The sequence below is a fragment of the Marmota flaviventris genome, chromosome 2 (genome assembly GCF_047511675.1).
Source record: "Marmota flaviventris isolate mMarFla1 chromosome 2, mMarFla1.hap1, whole genome shotgun sequence".
Taxonomy (NCBI): Eukaryota; Metazoa; Chordata; class Mammalia; order Rodentia; family Sciuridae; genus Marmota; species Marmota flaviventris.
The window spans coordinates 198,650,908-198,670,416 of record NC_092499.1 but is presented as its reverse complement, the minus strand read 5'-3'; the positions used below and the strand labels follow the sequence as shown (position 1 = coordinate 198,670,416).

General features: G+C 59.2%; 1 protein-coding gene across 1 annotated transcript in view; it reads right to left on the bottom strand.

Annotated features, from left to right (window-relative positions):
- Positions 1–19,509, bottom strand: part of Slc13a3 (solute carrier family 13 member 3) — a 76,893-nt gene that overhangs the window by 38,770 nt on the left and 18,614 nt on the right. The gene's annotated exons all lie outside the window — the stretch shown is intronic.

Sequence of the window (19,509 nt, the reverse complement as noted above, 5' to 3'; positions counted from 1 at the left end):
ACCATCACACTCATCCTGTCCTGTGCACCACCTGACCTACCAACCCGTGTCCCGGTTTGGAAATGAGGCATCCTGAGCCAGGATTGCGACCTCGAATGCTCACAGGAGCCTGACGTGCCACCGTGGAGCTCTGGGGCTCCCTCGCACAATCTCGCACCGTTCACTTTGCCAAGAAGACATTTTGCCTTTCTTTGGGGTCTGTCACGAGACGCCAGACTGCCAGGTGACAGTGCACTCCTGCCCCTGACATTGGCAGTCTGGGGCCCAGCCACCTGCAGCTCATCAGCTTCTGCAGCTCAAGGAGACACACGTGCAGGCAAACCATTCGCCCCAGAGAGATGGGCCCCAGGTAGCCCAGCACCGTGAGCACGGGGCAGAAGAAAGCCATCGGAGGGACTGGGTGGGGACCGAGGAGGGCGCTGCCTTCGTACCAACTTGCTATGGCTGAGTCCCCCCAGCCCCCCAATTCATATGTTGACACCTAACCCCACTGTGGCGGGACCCTCATGAATGCAATTGTAAAAGAGGCCTGAGGGCCTTCTGCCTTGTCCGGGCCCAGCAACAGGTGCCATCTCTGAAGCAGAGAGAAAGCCCCCCTGAGACACTAAATCTGTCAGTGCCTCCGTCTTGGACCTGGCTGGGCTGTTTTAACAGGCTCCAGAACTGTGAGCAATACATTCCTGTTGTTTACCCCTGACCCAGTGGACGGCACTTTTTGTTACCGCAGCTCAAATGGAATAAGACGCTCCTCCATCTCCCTGGACCCTCACCGTTCACAACAGGTGACTCCGTCAGCTTCCTCTGGCTAAGTTGCAAGCTTGGTCAAGATTTCCAGGGACAAAAGACTCCCAGGAACCGCTCCAACCAGGAAGTTTGGTGGCTGTCCAGGTGGGATGGCTGAGGCACGGTGATGCCACCCCCCACCCCGGGTCCTGGTAAGATGGAGGCGCTGTTGTCCTGGAGTAACGTTTTCATCCATTCCCCTGCGATACCTCCACGGTCTTCACGTTTCATGTCTTCACGTTTCACGTTCCCACCGCCAGAAACATTCCTTGGAGCCAAGTCCTCGTTGCAGGGTCCCTCTGGAGGACAATCAACGACAAGCTCCTGGAGACAGTGACATCTTTCTGAGCTAGGATTTGGGAGATCTTTGGTGTGGGGGAGGAGGGGCTGTCTTCTTGCCTGTGCGGAAGCTTTTTGTATTTGAATCAAAAAGAAGGGCCTCATCCGAGCCAAACCCAGCTAGTGGGGTGCACCTTGCTGAAGAACCCCCACTTGTTACGTCAAGTGAGTCGGTCAACGGAAAGGTGTATTTCCTGAGGCTCAGAAGTAAAAGGGGGTGCCACTCCATACCTAGTAAGGAACATGGGTGTGTTCCACGTGGAGAGGACCCTGGGAGGGTGAGCTGCTGGGAGCAGAGCAGGGGCCTGAGGGGGCGTCCACGTCAGTCACACTGGTGTACCACCGAAGGCCGCCAAAACGGGTTCCAAGCCAGGGAAGTTCTCAACAGCCCTTCTCCCTACCGATCCCCTAAAATTCCCAGAGCATCCGAAGCACTACCAAATCACATGCACACATTTACTTGTCCCCATGAACCCAAAGCTTCTGACATCCATTTGCCCATGGATCAAAATATCCCTTAAAACCCTGCATGACTGGAAATGCTGCCAGATCGCAAGCCGCGACGATTCCGGTGTTCAGTGTCACTGGCCTCCTCTGTGTCCCCGCCTAGAATGCAAGTGCCGTGAGAAGAGGGTCCTTGTTTGTTGTGTCTCATTCTCTTCTGTGTCCCCAGCACCTGGCCGGGTAGGGGCTGAGTCAGTGCAGAGTGAGTGAACTGAGGGAGGGGGACCCCCAATACTCTTTGCTGGGCCCTGTCCTGGAGCTTCGGGGGCAGAGGAGGAAGAGAACCTCTGCCCTCAGTGGGCAGCCAGGCAGGTGGCACACGCCTGTCACCCCAGGCCTCGGGAGGCTGAGGCAGGAGGATCGTGAGTTCAAAAGCAGCCTCAGCAACTCAGTGAGACCCTGATTCTAAACAAACAAACAAACAAAAAACAGGCTGGGGATGTGGCTCAGTGGATAAGCACCCCTGGGCTCAATCCCCGGAACCAAAATAAATTTTAAAAAATCAAATGCTTTAGGGGCAAGGGGCTAAAGACTCTTAAGAGCAGCACCAAGGCACGTGACCCAAAGGAGACGTGGCTCGAAGTCCATTAGGGACAACTAGCGGGAGTCATTAACTTAGCTGAGAGGCCAAAGGGGTTAGCAGGGGCGACTTCTCTCGGGAGAAACTGCCTCAACTAAACATTAGCAAACGAAAGCTTGGGCAGCGTCCGAAGGTCAGACCCTCCACTGTCCCGCAAGCGTCTGGTCATTTACTTGGGTATTGTACTCGCAACCTGAGGGCAAAGTTGTGCAGCAGTAGAGGAACGTTGCAAATTCGTTCCTCTAACTTGAAAGGAATTGGTGTGTGTGTGTGTGTGTGTGTGTGTGTGTGAGAGAGAGAGAGAGAGAGAGAGAGGGGAATCATGTCCAGCACCCAAGTTAAACATCTCAGGCCTTAAGATAGCTTCTCTGCTGGTGACACTCTGAGGCCAGCACTTAACAGGGGACTAGAATGAAGAAGGGCCCAACCCTGGACCTTACAGCATCCAGAGAATAAGAAAGGACAGTTTAAACAACGTACACCAACAACTCTGACGACCTAAAGGAAACCACCTCCTTGAAAAGTGTTACCCAACTATCGGAAAAATAAACAGAATAGCTGAACAGTCCAATTTCTTTCAGAGAAATCCAATCCGTATAAACTCCCTCACATACAAGCCTTCAGGCCCTGTTGGCTTCAGAAGTAATTCTACCAAACAACGGAGGAATGGATGAACCATTGTGTACAAGCTCAGGGGACAGAGAGAGAGGGACCCTTCCCATTGCGTTTTCTGAGTTCAGGATAACGCTGGTTTCCTGATAAGGGCATCAAAAGAAAAGAAAATGGCCTGGAATTGCAGGGAGCAGTGGTGTGCAGTCCCCTGGGCATCTTTAACTCCATGACACTCGGCTCAGAGTTTCCTTTTCTGTCTTGACTCACGTCACGATGTGCGGGAGTGATTGCAGTAATCATGGCAGCGGGGGAGTGCTGAGGCTCCAAGCCAGGGCCTCGTGCAAGCTACGCGAGTGAGCGCTCTACCACCAGCCACACCCCACCCTCCACTGATTTTTCAAGTACTTTCTCACTTCCCGTTATTCACCCAGTTCAGGGCTCTCTGATGTGTCAACTCACTTAACGCCCCCACAACCTTAGCTGGGAGGCGCTATTACTTCCTCCCTCTTTTCAGGGGGAATCATAAAAAGACATCCATTCAGGTCTTGCACATAAACTGATGCAGATAATTCTGTTCCTGGGCCTGGGAATATAGCTCAGTTGGTAGAGTGCTTGTCCTGCATGCACAAGGGCCTGGGTTCAATCCCCAGCACCACAAAAAAAAAAAAAAACCAGATAATTAAAACTGAATTCAGTTCCTGGCATTGTGCTGTCTGTAGTTCACAAACTACATCCTTTAACAGGAGTCCTAACTTTTAAATCTGTCTCTCGTAAACATCTAAGGGATTGGACAGTACTATTCGTCGGGCACTTTTACAAACGTATGAACTCATTCTGTTCTCACCCCCCTGAGGGCAGGGGTCACTATGTCCATTCTACTGACAGGACAACTGAGGCAGAGAGGAGGGAGAGGTGAAACCCAAGGCCTGGGAGACAGGCGGGCCCTCCTCCCTCTCCCCAGCACCCAGCCCAGAGAGGCGAAGGGGAGAGGTCCCTTCAGGTCCAGTCCCACGTGTTGGTCACCCCCGGAGCTGGCCATTCTGATTTCCGAATTGAGACCGTTTGTGGATCAAGCAATTGGGATTTTAATCATCATCTCCCAAGAGTGATGGAACGAGTCTCATATCCAGGGATGTTTGGTACAAGTAATAGGAAAGGAACTTCCCCAGAGGACAGAGTCCCCCCAGCAGCCGGGCCAGGAGTCAGCCCTGAGCTCCAGCCCACCGGCAGCACGACGCCCGGGGCGAGGGCGATTTCGGGGGTTCTGACCCACTCCCAGCCCCACAGCCACCGCCCCACCCCACACCGTCCCTGGGCCCCTCTCAGGTCACCCCACCCACCGCTGTGCCAAGCCCCAGTGCCCGAAGCAGGCTGTGCTTTCACCCGCCGGCTGGATTCCGCCTGCTCCCGGACCTCGGCATCCGGGACCCACTCGGGACCCACTTTCGCGTCTGGCCGTTCATTCGCTGTAATATCGCGATTCGCCCAATAGTGTCACTTATGGGCTCCGGGTTTATTTTTGGCTGTTGAGAGCTGTTCCTTCTCTGAACACAGGCAACTCGCTCTACAGCCTCCGCTGATGGACATTTGGGTCATTTCTTATTGGGGGACAGCATGATCATAACTGGGAAGGACACGTGAGCACATCTGCTTTGGGGGTGATGGCCGGCGAGTGCTCTGTGCAGCGTGACCCTTTCGCACATTGTGAACACGGGGAGGACACGCGGCTGGATTCTGGCCTTAAGGGTGGGCAGTGGGCCCTGCCTGCCTCTCCCCTCCCTGTCTCCCTCCCTGTCTCCCTCCCCTCTTTTCTCTACTCCTCTGTCTCCTCCTCTCGCTTCCTCCCTCCCTCTTCTCCTCTCTCCGGCTGCTCCTGCGAGGATGCCCACATCAGCCCTGGGTGGAGGGAAGGCCCAGGACAGCACATGTCAACTGGGGGGTGACCTGAGGAAAATGGTGGGACCTGGGGAGTCTGCCGTGGCCACCGGGGACTTTGGCAGGAAGTGAGTATGTCGTTACATCATTCGTTGGGGACTGGACCAGTGCCGGGGTGACCCAAATAGCTCCCCTTCCCCAGCTGAGCTTCCTGTGGGCAAGTGGATTCAGATGTGCCCGCTGATGCCCGCTCTGGAGGGGAATCAATAAGCCCACTGCCCTCATCCACCTCCCTCCCGTGCGAGGCCTGGAGGACAGAAGGGACTCCCCAGGAGACCCGGAGGCAGGGACTTCAGAGCTGAGGTGGCCAAATGGGAAGTGGAGGCCTCTGGGGATGAGACGGGCCAACCTCCAGTGCCAGGACTCAGCACCTGCTGTCCCTCTGCCTGGCCTCTGGACTCCCTCCCCGGCCCCTCCTCGGGAGCCAGTCTAGTCACATGAGGGACTGAGGTCTGCTCCAGATGTCTTTTGACAGGTGCTTGTCCCTGGTGGCAGTTTCCTGCGTGTCCTTTCTCAGAGCCTCTCCTCCCAGACCACGAGACCACACAACAGGGCCCCTGCCCGCCCCGTTCCCCTCTACCCCCGGTCCTCCTAGATGCCTGCTAAGTGAATGAATAAGTGACATAAACCAGGCATCACAGACTGCAGCTCGGGGAACTATTTGGTGAGTGACGTGAGCTGGTGGGAGAAAAATCGCACCATCTTGACGAACCTGCTTTGCACTCTTGACAGTGTTGGAGGGGCAGAAAAGCACTATTTTTCCAGGGGAAAAAATGCCCAAACATGACAATAATTTACAGTTGACACTGGGCTTCAGTGTCATGGGTGCAATAGGAAGGGTGGGGACCGAGGTGAAGGTGGCACGGGCCCCCTGAGGACAGCAGGGCTGCTCAGCCCCTCTGCTCCCTGCCATGTGGGCCCCTTGATCCCTGAACTCCTGGGGCCTCAAGAGAAGCTTCAAACTGCTTTCCTGAGAAGCTTCAGTTTAACAAGATTGGCTCATTAAAAGGAAAGCGGGGAGATGGCCATTATTAGCGAGGGCTGTCCGACCCACACTCACCGGTCTATGACCGGGCCTTGACATGGTTTTAATTGGTGGAGTCATGGATGTCTTTGATTATTAATGAAAACCTCAGGAAAGTGCCCAGACATACACACAGTTTGACTGTGATGTCACAGTGCTGATAGACCTCTAGGGATCACAGGACCCTGTTCTGAAATCTCTGCTCCATGTTAAAACCCCATTTTACAGGTATAAAAACCGAGGCCCGGAGAGGCAGGGCAATGTCTTCAGCACCATGGAGAGCGCAGGGTGAGCTCTGAGACCTCGCCGTGAAGGGGAACGCAGGTGGATGACCCACCCCACGGCAGGCAGGTTCCACCCTGTGTCTGGGCCCCGTGCTCTGTGAACTGGGACCAGCCACATGACCCACGGAGCTGCAGTCTGTGTGTTGGGGAAGGGGAGGCTCCTGACCCTCAAGGGCGGATCCAGGTAGGAGGGAGCAGGGCGTCTGGTGATGGCAGGCACTGACCCTTTGAATTCCGACTTCTGGAGTTCAGAGGCTGGGGAGTGTCTGACCTTGCAGACCCTCTTTCTGGGTCACCGCAGGGCAAGCAGCTTGCCCTGGTGCCACTTTGTCCTGTCCAGAGGCTCTGCAGGAGTGGGGATCCGCTGAGGGGCCCCGCAAGGCGAGCTCCAGGGGAAGCTCCGCTCCATCCGCAACAGGTTGTGCAGCCGGGCAGCTCAGTGACAGCCTCCAGGTGCGGAGGAGCCCAGGAGGAGGCCGAGAAAGCCCGGGGCCTGAGGCAAGGAGGCTGCCCCAGAGGCCAGACCTCAGCAAAGCTTGAGATGGAAGGGGTCTGAGAAGACAAGGGACGCTGAGGAAATCTCTCGAGCTGGACTGTCCAGATACCGTAGCCCGGGTCACATGTGGGCTTTTTATAGTACTTAAAATTAAATGACGTTTAAAATGCTGGTTTCTCAGTGACTCGGCCACATTTCAAGGGTTCAACAGCCACCTGTGACTGGTGTCTGCCATTGGGGACAGAGCAGGTGTAGCTACTTCCTTCCTCACACAGACTTCTTTTGGACAGAACTGGGCCCCGCAGGGCTGGCTCCTGTTTCCTAGGACAAGCCACACAACACCCCGAGGCTGAGTCTCTTCCTCTGCACATTTGGAATAATCATATTTGGATGTCCAGCTGTTAGGGGAAAGGCATGGGAAGGCTTTGGAAATGTGGGGTGGTTCTCTTAGGGGTGAAGTAATGAGTGCACTCTTTCTTTCTTTCTTTTTGGGGGTTGAACCCAGGGTTTTGCAAATGCAAGGCAGATGCTTTGCCACTGAGCCGCACCCCAGCACCCCAGCCCCAGGAGCGCATTCTTATTTATTCATTGCTCTGTTTTTCCAAGTTTCAACAACCAATAGACATATTTTTTTAAAAGGAGACATTCTCTGAACGTAAAGCTAACATGCTGGCCCAGCTCTTGGGCTCCCCTTTCCTCCTCAGAGCACCCGTAGATGTGTAATTACTGTGCGGCAGAAATTTGAGGCCAGGTCCATTGCTTCCCCCTTACAGCTCACAGGATTTCACCGGGATGTCCATCCGCCATTTTGTTCAACCGCCAAGTTCATTTACGTGGCCGTGATCGATCTCCGCGTTGCCGAGTCTCTGTCCCTTTTTTTTTCTGGGAAAGAATGCACTTTTCAACCTGCACATATCTTAGTTTTAACAAAGTCTCTCCCACTGAAGATTGCCACCTTGTTCTCAGCTGCTTAGTCTTCCGCAGGGACCTCGGCCGTGTCGAGGCTCGCTGTCCTTCCTCTCTAGCACCCCTCTCCTCGGCTTCCTCTTCCTGTCGCTCCCTCTGTCACAACCTGCTTATGGTGTGAGCGCGTTCCCATCCCCTCTCCTCCAAGGGTGGCTGCTTGTCCTCGGCTCTCTTCCTGAGCGTTCCCCGTCCTCCCCTCTGGGCCCTCCATTCTGAGATCTAGTGCTCTATTTGGGGATCAGGAGGCATCACCCCTCTGCTGTGTTCACATCTCAGAGGGAAACCCCTGCTCCTGCTCCTCCTGCTCCACGACGGACTCTCGCGGGCTCTCGCTGTGTGTCCCTTTGTCTTTTCATTCTGGGGCCATCCTGGTGAAGGTCCACACTGGCCGCTCCCTACAGAATGGGGGCCGTCCTTCCAAGCCCGTTTCTTTGTTGGAGGGAAGGTGGGCACGGCGGGGCTGCAGGTGTCTACCATTCGCCTGTGACACCCAGGACCTTTCTCTCCAGCCCGCCCTGGAGTCTTCTGGGCTCGGCAGGCGGGAGCCTTGCTGAGCACAACACCCAGGAGGCCCAGCGTGGGTGGCTCCCAGCATTCCTGTTCCCTTGACTTCTTGAGAGAGAACGTGGGACCACCGGCCCACGTGTGGCGGCTATCCATCCCCTCCTTCCCTGGCCCTCCGACTGCCCACTTCTTGCCAAAGGTCTTTGAGCCTCCGGGATCAGCACTCTCCGCCTGGGCTGTCACATGTCTCAAGGACTCTCCTTCCCCCACGGCCGGCCCAGGCTTTCCAGGAAGAGGGAGGCTCGGGACTGGAAGGCAAGGGGGAATCCAGGCCTGCCCGGCTGCTGGGCTGCTCCTGCTTCCTCCTGCCCCAGGTCCAACCCCAAGGCCCTGTCTGCTGGACCTCGCGGGTGGACTGTCCCCTGCTTCCCTGGAAGGTGGCCTGTTTTTCTCCTTTTGTTCCTTTGGTGGCTGTTGTCAGGCTGCTCCAGAGACGGCTGGGACAGAGCAGCCTGTTCTGCCAACTTGAGCCCCGAGAGCCTCCCCTGCGGATTCGTCATCAGAACCGCTGTCCTCTGCTCACCTGTGCTCACCGACGGGGGCGGCAAGAGGGGGCGTGGAATAGAAAAGCCTGATGTCACCCCAGTCCCCCACTCTCTAGCCAGCGATCCTGGGCTGCTTGGTGAGCTCCCTGCCCTCAGTTTGCCTGATGTAGACACATGACATTGATACCCACCTGGGGGACAGAACTGCTTAATGTAAGATACGCACCCCCAGGGGTCGGTACGAGGGTATCCCCGACAAACGGGCTGTTGTCATGCTGCATTAATTGTTATGATCATATATCAACATGATTTTATTATAAATAATACAAGTTCAATTCCTTAAGGCTGGACTTCAAAAATGTAAACCAATGGTTCCCACGGGTGGGGGGAGGTTTTGTCCCCCAGGGGAGGTCGTTGATTGTCATGACAGGTGGGAGGTGCTGCCAGCATCTAGTGAACACGCTGGGGCTGCTGCTGACCTCCTGCAGCGCCCAGGTGCCCTCCCTCTGCAATCAAGAATTACCGACCCCCCCCCAGTGTCAATGACAATAGTGCTGACACTGAGAAAATCTGTCTATCTAACCGAAGGACAGTAGAGGAAAAGGCTGCCCAGAGAAGGAAAGAGGCTTGCCTGAGCCACCCAGCAAGTCAGAGGTAGACTGTGTCAGCCAAAAGCTTATCTTCTCTTTCCTCATTAAGAGGTGACGGTCCCAAGCTTTTCAGGCCGCAGTGGTCGGGAGCCCAGTGGCACTAGGGCACGGCACCCCATGACCCTCACAATGAGCCCTTCCTTAAGCCTGGTCCTGCCCTGATCCTGCCTGTTGGGAGCAAGGACAGGGTGAGTGGGGCAGGGGCGGTGGGGTCACAGTCCCCGAGCAGCCCTGTTCATGTCCACCCAACCCAGACACACAGCCCAGGGTGTGAGTGCCTTACAGGAAGCCTTATAATCCCCCACGTCACCCCCAGCCTCTCGAGCTCAGCCAAGGCTTCACCAAGGGATTAAAGTTTGTAGGCAAAACACGAGGCGTGGGGGGCAGGGGAAGTGCCGCGTCAGGCGGTTAATTTTTGAGCTGGGGAATGGCTTCCAGGCAGGCTCAAGGCTGCTCTGTCCCCACCGCCCCTAAGCTTGCCCTCTGCCCATGACAGGGAGGAAAGAGGGGCGCGTCCTCTCCAGGGCTGGGGCCAGAGCTTTCAGGACACTCGAGGGCAGGTTCCCTCCCGTCCCCGCTCCCTGGGCTGCTGCAGACACTTCTGTCACGCACTGGCCGGTGACCAGGCTCTTGGCAGGTACTGGAAACCCCATGCAGGTTCAGGCCAGACCTGAGGGGGCAGGCCTGGGGCCAGCGGCCTCAGCCGTACCTCCTGCTGCCACCTGAGGCCCACTCCCAAGAGTGCACAGGGCCAGCTGACCTCTGGCAAGGAAGAGGCCACACCTTCCACCTCAGGGGTCCCCTCGCCAGCCCTGCCCAGGCTGGGCCCTCTGAGCCAGCAGGGTTTGAAGCCCCGCGGCTGTCACTCACTACTGCTGTGCCCTCTTGGCCAGGGCGCTTCTCCGATCTGACCGCTTGGCCCTCCGGGTCTCCCTGTCTCATCCGTAAGTGGGAATGCGTGGTGGACAGGGCAGAGGCCGCCGGAGGAGACGACGAGGCCACAGAGAGCTGGGTGACACCAGGAGCATTTCTCCCCCCCGCCTCTCAAGCAGCTGTCCCCGTCGCCTGGTGCCATACCACTGCTGTGCAAGGCCGTCACACACGGAGCACTTATTAGGCACCGGGCATGGTTCCGTGGGTTCCTTTGTTAAACACCCACAGCCGCGGCCACCGGGTAGGGGTGTTGGGCGTACTGTGGCTCAGGCCACAGGACTTGCTCAGGGCCACTGTGCCTCAGTGTGGGTGTCCATGGGGTCACAAAGCCAGCCTTTATGGAGCGCCCACTCCACCCAGGCGCCAGGCAGGGGTGACCTGCACTCGCCCACCGGCCCATCTCAGCCACCTGCTCAGAAATAAGAAGACTGGGGCCCGGGGGGCTTGAGGCCTCTCTGCCCACGAGTGCACTCTGGCAGGGATGAAGCCAGGATCCCACCAGAAGGTCCGTGCCCAGAGCCCTGGTCTGGCCTCAGGGCCCTCGTCGTCAGCAAAGAGGAGGAGCACAGGGAAGGCAGCTGCTGGCACTGCTCACAGAGGAAAGGGGGGAGCTGCCCGGTGACCTCTGAGCCAGCCCCCTCACCCCACCCCTGCTCTGCAGGATGTCAGACCCCTGGACCCATTAGCAGATGTTGTGACAAGTTCAAGTTCCCGGAGCCATTCATTAAAAGTGTTCCTGGGGCAGTTTGCGCCCTGGGGCTGCCGGGCTCACTAATCATTACCAGCCTGGCGGGGCAGGGACCGGGCAGGGGCGGCCAGGACCACGCTGCCTGGCTCAGCCCAGCAGGACACATCATCTTTGGAAAAAGAAGCTGATTCACTGTGTGACCTTGGGCGGCTCCTCGGCTCCCCATGGCCAAGCCTCCCTCGTCCAGCGGTTCCTTCAGCCCAGGTTCATGCGTGAGGGGGTGTCCAGAGCTCACCCCTGCAGGCCTGGACAAGGGGGGCCTTCCTCTGGTTGGAGGGAAGCCCTGTCTGAAGGCCTGGATGGTTGGAGCCTTTAGATCTCACCGAGGCCCTTGGATTTCACTTCATTTCTCTGGGGGGAGAACCAGGGTCCTAGGAAGGGCCATGGTGAGGACCGGGAGGACCCTCTGCTGCCCCTTGAACACTCACCACGCTCCCACCTCAGGCCCGTTGCACGCGCTGCTTCCGCTGCCCGGAAGGCTCTTCCGCCTCCTTCAGGCCTTTCTCAAAAACTCCTTCCCAGTGGCACCTGCGACCCTAGAATGGCACCGTCTCTGTCCCTGGGCCCCTGCCACCTCCTACCTCAGCATCGCGGGACGCGCTGCAGACCACACTCCCCCCATGTGCTTTGGCTCTCTGTGTCCCTCCAGGACGTCGGCTCCACTGGGCAGTGACTTGTGGCTGAGTTCACGCCATGTCCCCCTAGAAGGGCAGTTGGTGCCTCGCAGGTGCTCGGTTAGTGGTTCTGACTGACGTCTTGGCTACTTGTGACAGCGCCTGGCACACGGGCACAGGCAGAGATGGACTTTCTTAATCCACAGCCAACTGGGACATGCTGATTAAGCACCTACTGTGTGCTGAGAACCGCGAGCAGGGTGGATGGCACTATTCACCTTCTCTGTGGGCAAAGGCTTGGCTTCCTGCGAGGCAGGCAGGCCGCGTGACCCGTGAGGAAACCGCGGCTGGCGATGGCAGCACCGCGTTCTACCCGCAGAGCCACACATGGCCCCCTGAGCTGCCGGCCGCAGCCTGTGCCCTCTGGGATGGGCCCTGCCCCCTGCGTTCCTGGTCGGCCACCATCTACCCCCTGCCCGCCCAGCTGGCCCTGCTGCCGAGGCCTGGCCTGGGGGTCACCAACCCCCCTTGATCATGAGCCTCAGCGTCCCCTGGCTCTGGGATTTGGGCCGAGATTAAGAAGGACGGGAGCGTTCTCTGAGGTTTCCTCTGAATGAGCACCGTGTCACCAACCGTCCCCACACCTCCGGGAGACACGCTTCTTTCCATTCTCTAGGGGGAGGGGCTAGGGCCTAAGACCACTGAGCCAGGGACGGAGCCAGAGGCCCAGGAGCACGTCCGACCGCGGTTCCCCCGGGGCTCGAGTGCAGAGCGGACGACCCACGCAGCCAGCTGCGGCCCTGAGCAGTTCAGGTGCATGAGGCCCCTTCGCCAGGTCCCGAGGGCAGCTGCAGAGTCCCATCTTGTAGATGAGGAAGCCAAGGCACAGAGAGGACGAGGGGCGTGTCCAGGGTCATGCAGCCAAGAGGTGGGAGGCAGGCCTGGGGTCTGGCGCTGGGGCCCGTGCTCACCCCCTGCCCCGCCCCAGGGGGCAAGTCTGGGGGCAGCCGCAAAGCAGGCCCCTCTTCCAGAGAGGGAAGGCCCGGGTCTGTGCAGCTCACAGCAGGAGAGGTCGTGGGAGAGGCAGGCGCCTGGCCGGCCTCCCTGCAGCCGGCGAGAGTATCCAGAGCCGGCCGTGGGCTCCCCAGAGCCCAGCAGAGGTGGCCACAGGCAGCCGCAGGTCAGGCTTACCAGGCTCCGCAGGCCTGCACCCCACAATTCCAGCCCCAGATGTCCTCGGAGCAGAGAAGGCCCTCGCCAGCCCCAGGTGGGGGCTACTGGCTGTTTCCAGCCCTGTCCAGAGAAGCCGGACAGGGCAGGGGTGGCCGAGGAGCCAGGGGAACTTTCCTGACCTCTGCCCCAACTCCAGCCCCGGAGCCAGCAGCTCCTCGTGCCTGGCAGGAGAGAAAGGTGCCGGGGACACCAAGGCCCAGGGTGGGACAGGCCTTCTTTTGTCATTTCCCCACCACAGGGAAGGTGGCTGTCCAGGGGGCAAAGGGCAGAGGGCAGAGGGCAGGCAGAGCCCGGAGCTGGCCTCTGAGCCAGCAGCGCTCTGGCCAGCCCGGAAGACTCCCCTCTCCCAGCCCTTCCCTGCGGCCTCCCTCCACTGCCAGCCTGGTGCCCCGCAAGCACCCCACTCTGCAGCCCCAGCTTCCCCACAGCAAAGAGGGCTGCACTGTGCTGCCCCCAGCCTCGCTGGAGAGATGGGGGAGCCGGGGCCTCCTCCTGGTGGAGGGTGTTTGCGGACCCACCAGAGGCCGGTGGCACCCCACCCCGGGTTGTAGCGATCAGAATCGCCTCAAGTGGCCAGATGTCCCCTGGGAACCAACGTGAGAAGCCCAGCGACACGGCGTCCATAGGCAACACGTGGGGGTGCTCTGAAAGCCACTGGAAACCTGCCTCATCGATGAGGAGACGAGGCGCAGAGGGGTGGATGACTGGCCACGGTCGCGCACTGGGTATGGCCAGGACTTGAGCCCCGTCTCCTCCAGGGCCTGAGCCCTCGCCCGCTCCTGGACGCCTGCCCCACGTCTGGATGGCACCTCTCCCCACAGCCGGCACGACCGCTCCCTTCCTTGGCCGGCCCGACGCCAGCCCAGCCCCCTGCCACCGCTGTGCGGTGCCGCTCGAGGCCCCACCTCCTGAGCCTCGTCTCCTCATCTGTGAGGGGGTCCACCACCCCTGGACCTGCGGGGTGATGAGTGGGGCTGAGAACACACCAGGGCCAGAGCGTGGTGTCTGTACCCCGGCTCTGATGCCCCCCAGCCACGGGCGCCTGGGCAGGCAACTGACCGCCCGGGCCTCGTCTCCTCATCTGCAGTCTGCCTCCTGATGTCAGCCCCTGGCCATGGAGCAGCAAGAGCTTCAGCGAGAGTGTGTGGAACCGCAGCCGGCCCTCAGGGAGTCCAGACAGGGTCAGCTAGATTCCTAGAGTCCCTCTGGGGACCGAGGAGGGGCATGGACAGGGCCTGTACCCGGGGCAAGCTCAAGTTCACTTCCCGCAGTGCCAGGGACCAGCACTTGCCCTCAGGGGCTTGAGGAGGTGAAAGCAAACTCCTCCCAGGCCCAGCCTGTGGGCGGGTCCCACAGGAGAGCACAGCAAGGGGACAGGGAGGGGGCCCTGGCTGGGGGAAGGGCCATGTCTCTATCGAGAGGGGGTCACTGCCCCCCTCATGGGAATTTCAGGGACAAGCAGACAGAGCACAGAGCTGGTGCCCCTTATTATGCCGACAACGGCAGCAGAGCCGCCCTTTGCTGGCACCGGGTCTGGTGGCCCAGTCGGCCCAGCAGGTACGTTGGTCACGCACACTTCACGGCCGAGAGGCAGCTGAGGCTCCCCGGGGGCAGCATGGCCATGTGTCTCCAAGACCCTGACCCATCTCCAGCAGCGAGAGTGGCCGGGCCGAGCCTGTGACCTGTTCCAGGCCCCAGGCAGGCCCCGCCCTAGCGGGGGGCTGACTCTGTGCCTTCAAGATCTGGGGGTGTCAGAAAGCCCTGCTCATCAGCCAGAGGGCACTGTCCCGGGGAGATGGTCAGGAAACACGATCTTGCTCCCTGCCGCTTCGCGGGGACCACGCGGGCCTGTTTACACACCTGCAGGAGCAGGGAGCCTGGAGACCTGGCGGGGCCTCAGAGAAGCACAGGGTCCTGTGCCCGCTCGGGAAGGGGCAGCGGGTCAAGCCTGGCAGGGAGAACTCGAAGGGGGCCCAGCTGGGGGCTCTGGGACCACCCGCCCTGCTGGCAGAGGGCTGAGAAGGTCCCTCCAGCCCCCTCTCCCAGCTGAAAACACTGACTTCAGCCCAAACGCTCCACAACTTGGGCTGCAGTCTGGGGCTCTGGAGAGCACATGTGCTCTGAAATGAGAACCTGTGTTCAAATTCAGATTCTTCCATGCAATGTGCTGAGTGTCTACTGCGTGTTAGACACTGTTCTAGGTCCTGGGGATGCTGCAGAGGACACAACAGATGCGGGCCCTGTCCTTACATTGCCCACAGCCTGGTGGGAGAGGCAGAAAAATGCTTGTTTGAGATTGGGAATAAATCCCTGAAGGCAGTAAAGCAGAGAGAGGTTTCAGGAAGAGGTTTGTGAAGAGAGGAGGGCAAGCATGCTGGCGAAGAAGTCAGTGAGGAGCTAAGACCCAAATGAGCAGAGGCCAGCCACAGAAGACAGGAGGCCAGGGTAATCCAGGGAAGGCAAGTACAAAGGCCCTGGGGCAGGTGTGGTCTTGGCCAGTCTGAGGAACAGAAGGGCTGTGAGGCTGAGGCATAGTGAGAGGAGAGGAGAGTGCAGGACGCTGAACTAAGTTTTGTGTCTGATGCTCTGACACCAGTAGTTGCTGCGCCTCCAGGGCTGGCCAGTTCCTAGAGATCCTAACCCACTCCTCTACAAGTGCTGCTTTCAGAACCAAACAAGCCCGAGCCCACAGTCCTAGGTGCCACACTCCAGGCCATTTTCCAGCTGCCCTCATCACCCAGGAAGCCCTGTGGGCAGCCCGTGGGCAGCGCTCCCAGCCCACCCTGGGCCTGCCTGGCCTCGGGCCTCCGCTCCTGCCAGGAGCCCCTCCAGGGCCTCGCCCACCCCCCTCACTCCTCCACCTCGGGACCAGGCCGCCTGCAGGGATCTGTGAGTCTGACAGGCGCGCTCCTCCTCCCCTGCTCCCCCTCCCCTGCTCCCCTGTGGCAGCCAAGTCTGTGCAGTGACTCCCAGGCGGGGCCAGGGGCCAGGCAGGCAGGAGGCAGATCACGCGGCCCCGGGGGCCACCGTCTGCGTTTCATTCTGCACCCCACCACCAACGGGACCTGGAGTCATGGCTCTGCTGCTCTGGCCTGGCCTTGCTCCCTCACGGGCCACCTCACTGGGATGCGGTCAGGACCAGCCAGGTCGCACACCAGGCACCAGCACCCTGCGCGCTTAGTAGGCACTCAGCAGCGGCGGTTTGGGCCAGCGCAGGGGGTCAGTGGGCGGGGGACTCCTCCCTCCGGCCTTTGGCTCCGGCTCTTCAGGAGCCCCTCATCCCATCCTCAGGGAAGCCAGCCGAGGCCAGGGGGCTCTCTGGTGGCCAGCCCCACCCAGAGCATCACAGTCGCCCACAGCTGTCCCTGCCCCTGGCCCGGCCCTCTTCCCAGCTCTTGAGTCAGCTTCCGATTGTTCTCAGGGTGGGCGGACCCAGCGTCTCAGTGCAGGAGGCACGACTGTGGAGACTCGGCTGGGAACCGTTCCCACAGCTGCCCGCTGCCCTCTGCCCTCTGCCCTCTGCCCTCGGATCCCTCACGGGGCAAGTGCAGAAACAAGACAGAGCTGGGCTCGGCGGTGCACACCTGTGATCCCAGCGACCGGGGAGGCTGAGGCAGGAGGATGGCAAGTTCAAGGCCAGCCTCAGCAACACAGAAAGGCCCTAAGTCACTCTGCAAGACCCTGTCTCCAGATAAAGTCTATGAAGGGCCGGGTGCGCTCAGTGGTCAAGCGCCCCTGGGGTCCATCCCCAGAAGTGAGACCCAGGGCTGGGGATGCGGTTCCCAGGTAAAGCGGCCCTGGGTTCAACCCCAGGCACCACACCAACAAAACAAAGAACCGACAGAGCGAAGCCAACACACAGGAGCCGGGAGCTTCTTCTTGGAGCTGCAGCGGGGATTTGTGAGGAAATGCGGGTCAAGACCTTGGCACGAGACCGACCTTTGTTTCTCTATGTGACACGCATTTATTGAGCACCCACTATGTGTGGGCACTAAAGACCCAATGATGAACTAGACAAAAGAACCGCTGCTCGCGGAGCCGCACCCACGGGGACACACACAGTGGCTGACAGGCTATCAGGCTGATGCTAAGGGGGGCAGGTCGTGGGAAAGGTCCTGAAGGAAAACAGGGCGGAGAGTGGAGCGGCTTCATTTCCCTTTCTGATGGGGCCCAGAGACGCGCAGGGAGGTGAGTTCTCAGCTGAGATGAAGGACGTGAGGGCGAGGACCATCGGACATCTGGGGGACAGCAGAGCAAAGAAGGAAAAGGCAGAGCAGAGGCCCTGGGGTGACGGCCAGCTTGGGCTGATTAAGGAACTGTAGGAAGGCAGCCTGGCGGGAGTGGAGGGAGCAGGGAGGTGGGTCACGGGGAGCAGGGCCCGGGATTTTTCCTAAGCCATCGGTCAACGCCGGCTTCTCCTCCCTTGGTGACCGTCCAGTGATCTGAAGAGAACTGAGTGCACAAGGCCAGCGCCAGGACGCAGGCCTGAGACCAGCAGCTCGGGAGGCTGAGGCTGGAGGCATTTCAAAGCCGCCAGGTCCATCAGCAAGGTCCCGACTCAGAAATGTTTTTGAGAGGGCTGGGTGCAGCTCAGTGGTGACGCGCTGGCCCAGCACGGACGGGCCAGGCCCTGGATTCCATCGCCGGAGAAACAACTTATGTGTCTCTGAGACGTGGCTTTTCAAATAGGAACTTACTTATTTTTTATCACAAAACCCAGTGAGGAAAGACGGTGGATACGTCCATTTTTTCAGGTGGGTAATGGATTCAGAGAGGTCCAGACACTCTTCCCGAATCACACAGCTCATCAGGTAGAGGCCAGAGACGAACTCATACCCAGAGACATCCCCAGCCTGGACCTCTTCCAACCTAGCAGCTCCCTCCTGAACAGGCGTGTGCGTCCCAGGAACAGGGGCCCACGTGACGGGGCCACGTGACCCTGGGCAAGTAGCACTTGGGAACTCAGGGCCAAAAGTGAGGCTCCACTCCCCAAGCCCTCCCCACGACCTACAGCACCCGGGCTCCCGCGGGGCAGGCCAGAGGCCGGAAGCTGGGAATCATGTCCACCAGGCTAAAGTCCAGGGCCAGCGGGCAGGTGCCTCGGGAAGCTGCCGCAGAGGACCCAGCCTGGCCACCTCACCCTCCACTCAGCCTCTGCCTCCTGCCGCGCCCTCCCGTGAGGACCCTGGTGGAGGCTCCAGGTCCAGCCAGACCGTGCACAACAGTCTCCCTGCGGCGGGGTCACACCAGGAGGCTCTTCTTTCTATCTGAGGTGACAGTGACAGCCGTCATGCAGAAGGGGACAGGCACCGACCTCCGGAGTCCCCAGCCAAGGTGCCCCCCAGGCAGTGGGTCCAGAATCGGGGTGTGGAAGACCAGAAGGCCACGAGGCCTGCGGAGGAGCAGGAAGGGACCAGGCCCCCCCCTGCCCAGCTGCCCTCCCCCTTCAGTCCACACACAGCCCCGTGCCCTCCCCGAGCTCCTCCCTGTGCCCAGCAAGGGGCAGGCCCAGCCCTGGGCTCCAGGTGGGCAGCAGCGAGGAGCCCGAACTAACCATTTGTCGCTGGTTTGTGTCTAGTCATCACTCACAACCCTGGCTTTTCATACGTGGTGCCAACAGAGAATCTCCTTTTAAATTCAGTGTATTCCGATTTTTTTTAAAGGAGGGGGACAGCAAGATGTTGATGTTGAAAAAAAAATAAAGACGGTAAATCACAGTAATGTAACTAAGTAATTGAGGGGAAGGGGATCAGGCAGAAACCATGTGGGTGGTACAGGACGATGGGAATCCAATCGGGCTCCGCTCCACGAGACAAATGTCCCGTCTGAGCTCCCTGGGGTTCAACGAGATGATACAAGTTAAAAGCCCAGGCGGTGTCTGGTCAGAGAAGTCACCTGCTCCATGTAGCAGGACTTCCAGGTTTTTCTGAGAAACTCGCATGAGGGCCTCTCAGAACCTGGCTGCTCTGTCTTCCTGAACCAAGAGGGAAAGGTGACCGAAGAAAAACTGAGTAGCTGTGTGGCCTCGGGAACATGGCCTGACTTCTCTGTGCCTCACTTTCCTCATCTGTAAAAATATAAAGATGATCATCGTTGCTACTTCTTAAGGTTGTGAAGGGAAAATGAGCTAAAATGTGAAAGATGAGTAAGACAACAAGTCGTGGGGCAGAGTGGGGGCGATGAGGAGGAGGAGGACCATCCCCCGTTACAGAGGGGCACAGCGTTGGGAAACGTCTCTGTCTTCTCTGAATTCTTGCGACAGCCCTCTGGGCAGCTGAGAATCCTCTCCACCTCACCAGTGAGGAGACTGAGGCTCAGAAACTCAAAGTCTCCAGCCCAGGAGGCCCCGCCCCCACCCCTTCCCCATTTCACAGCCAAGACAAGCCCTCCTCAACCCCACCCTCGGCCTAGATGCTCCCTCCCTGTCCCTTCCCAGAGCCACCCCACCCCATCTGTGACACGGGAGCGGGCAACGTTCTCTAACCACAAGCTAAAAGTCGAGGGGGACAGTGCAGGCACCACAGATGACATTCCATGGGGCCATCACTTGCTAACGAGGAAGAAAGGCCCTCTGACCACGTCGCAGGTGGAGACAGTGAGGCCCAGACAGGGACCGTGACTTGCCCAAGGTCACAGGGCCAGCATGTGGGGTGGGAATCCAGTTCTGATTTCAAAACCTCAGAACTAGGAACAAAATGACGGTTTCCCTGGTCACCAGCTGCTGGGAAGTGGGCCTCTGACCTACAGGGGCTCCGCAGC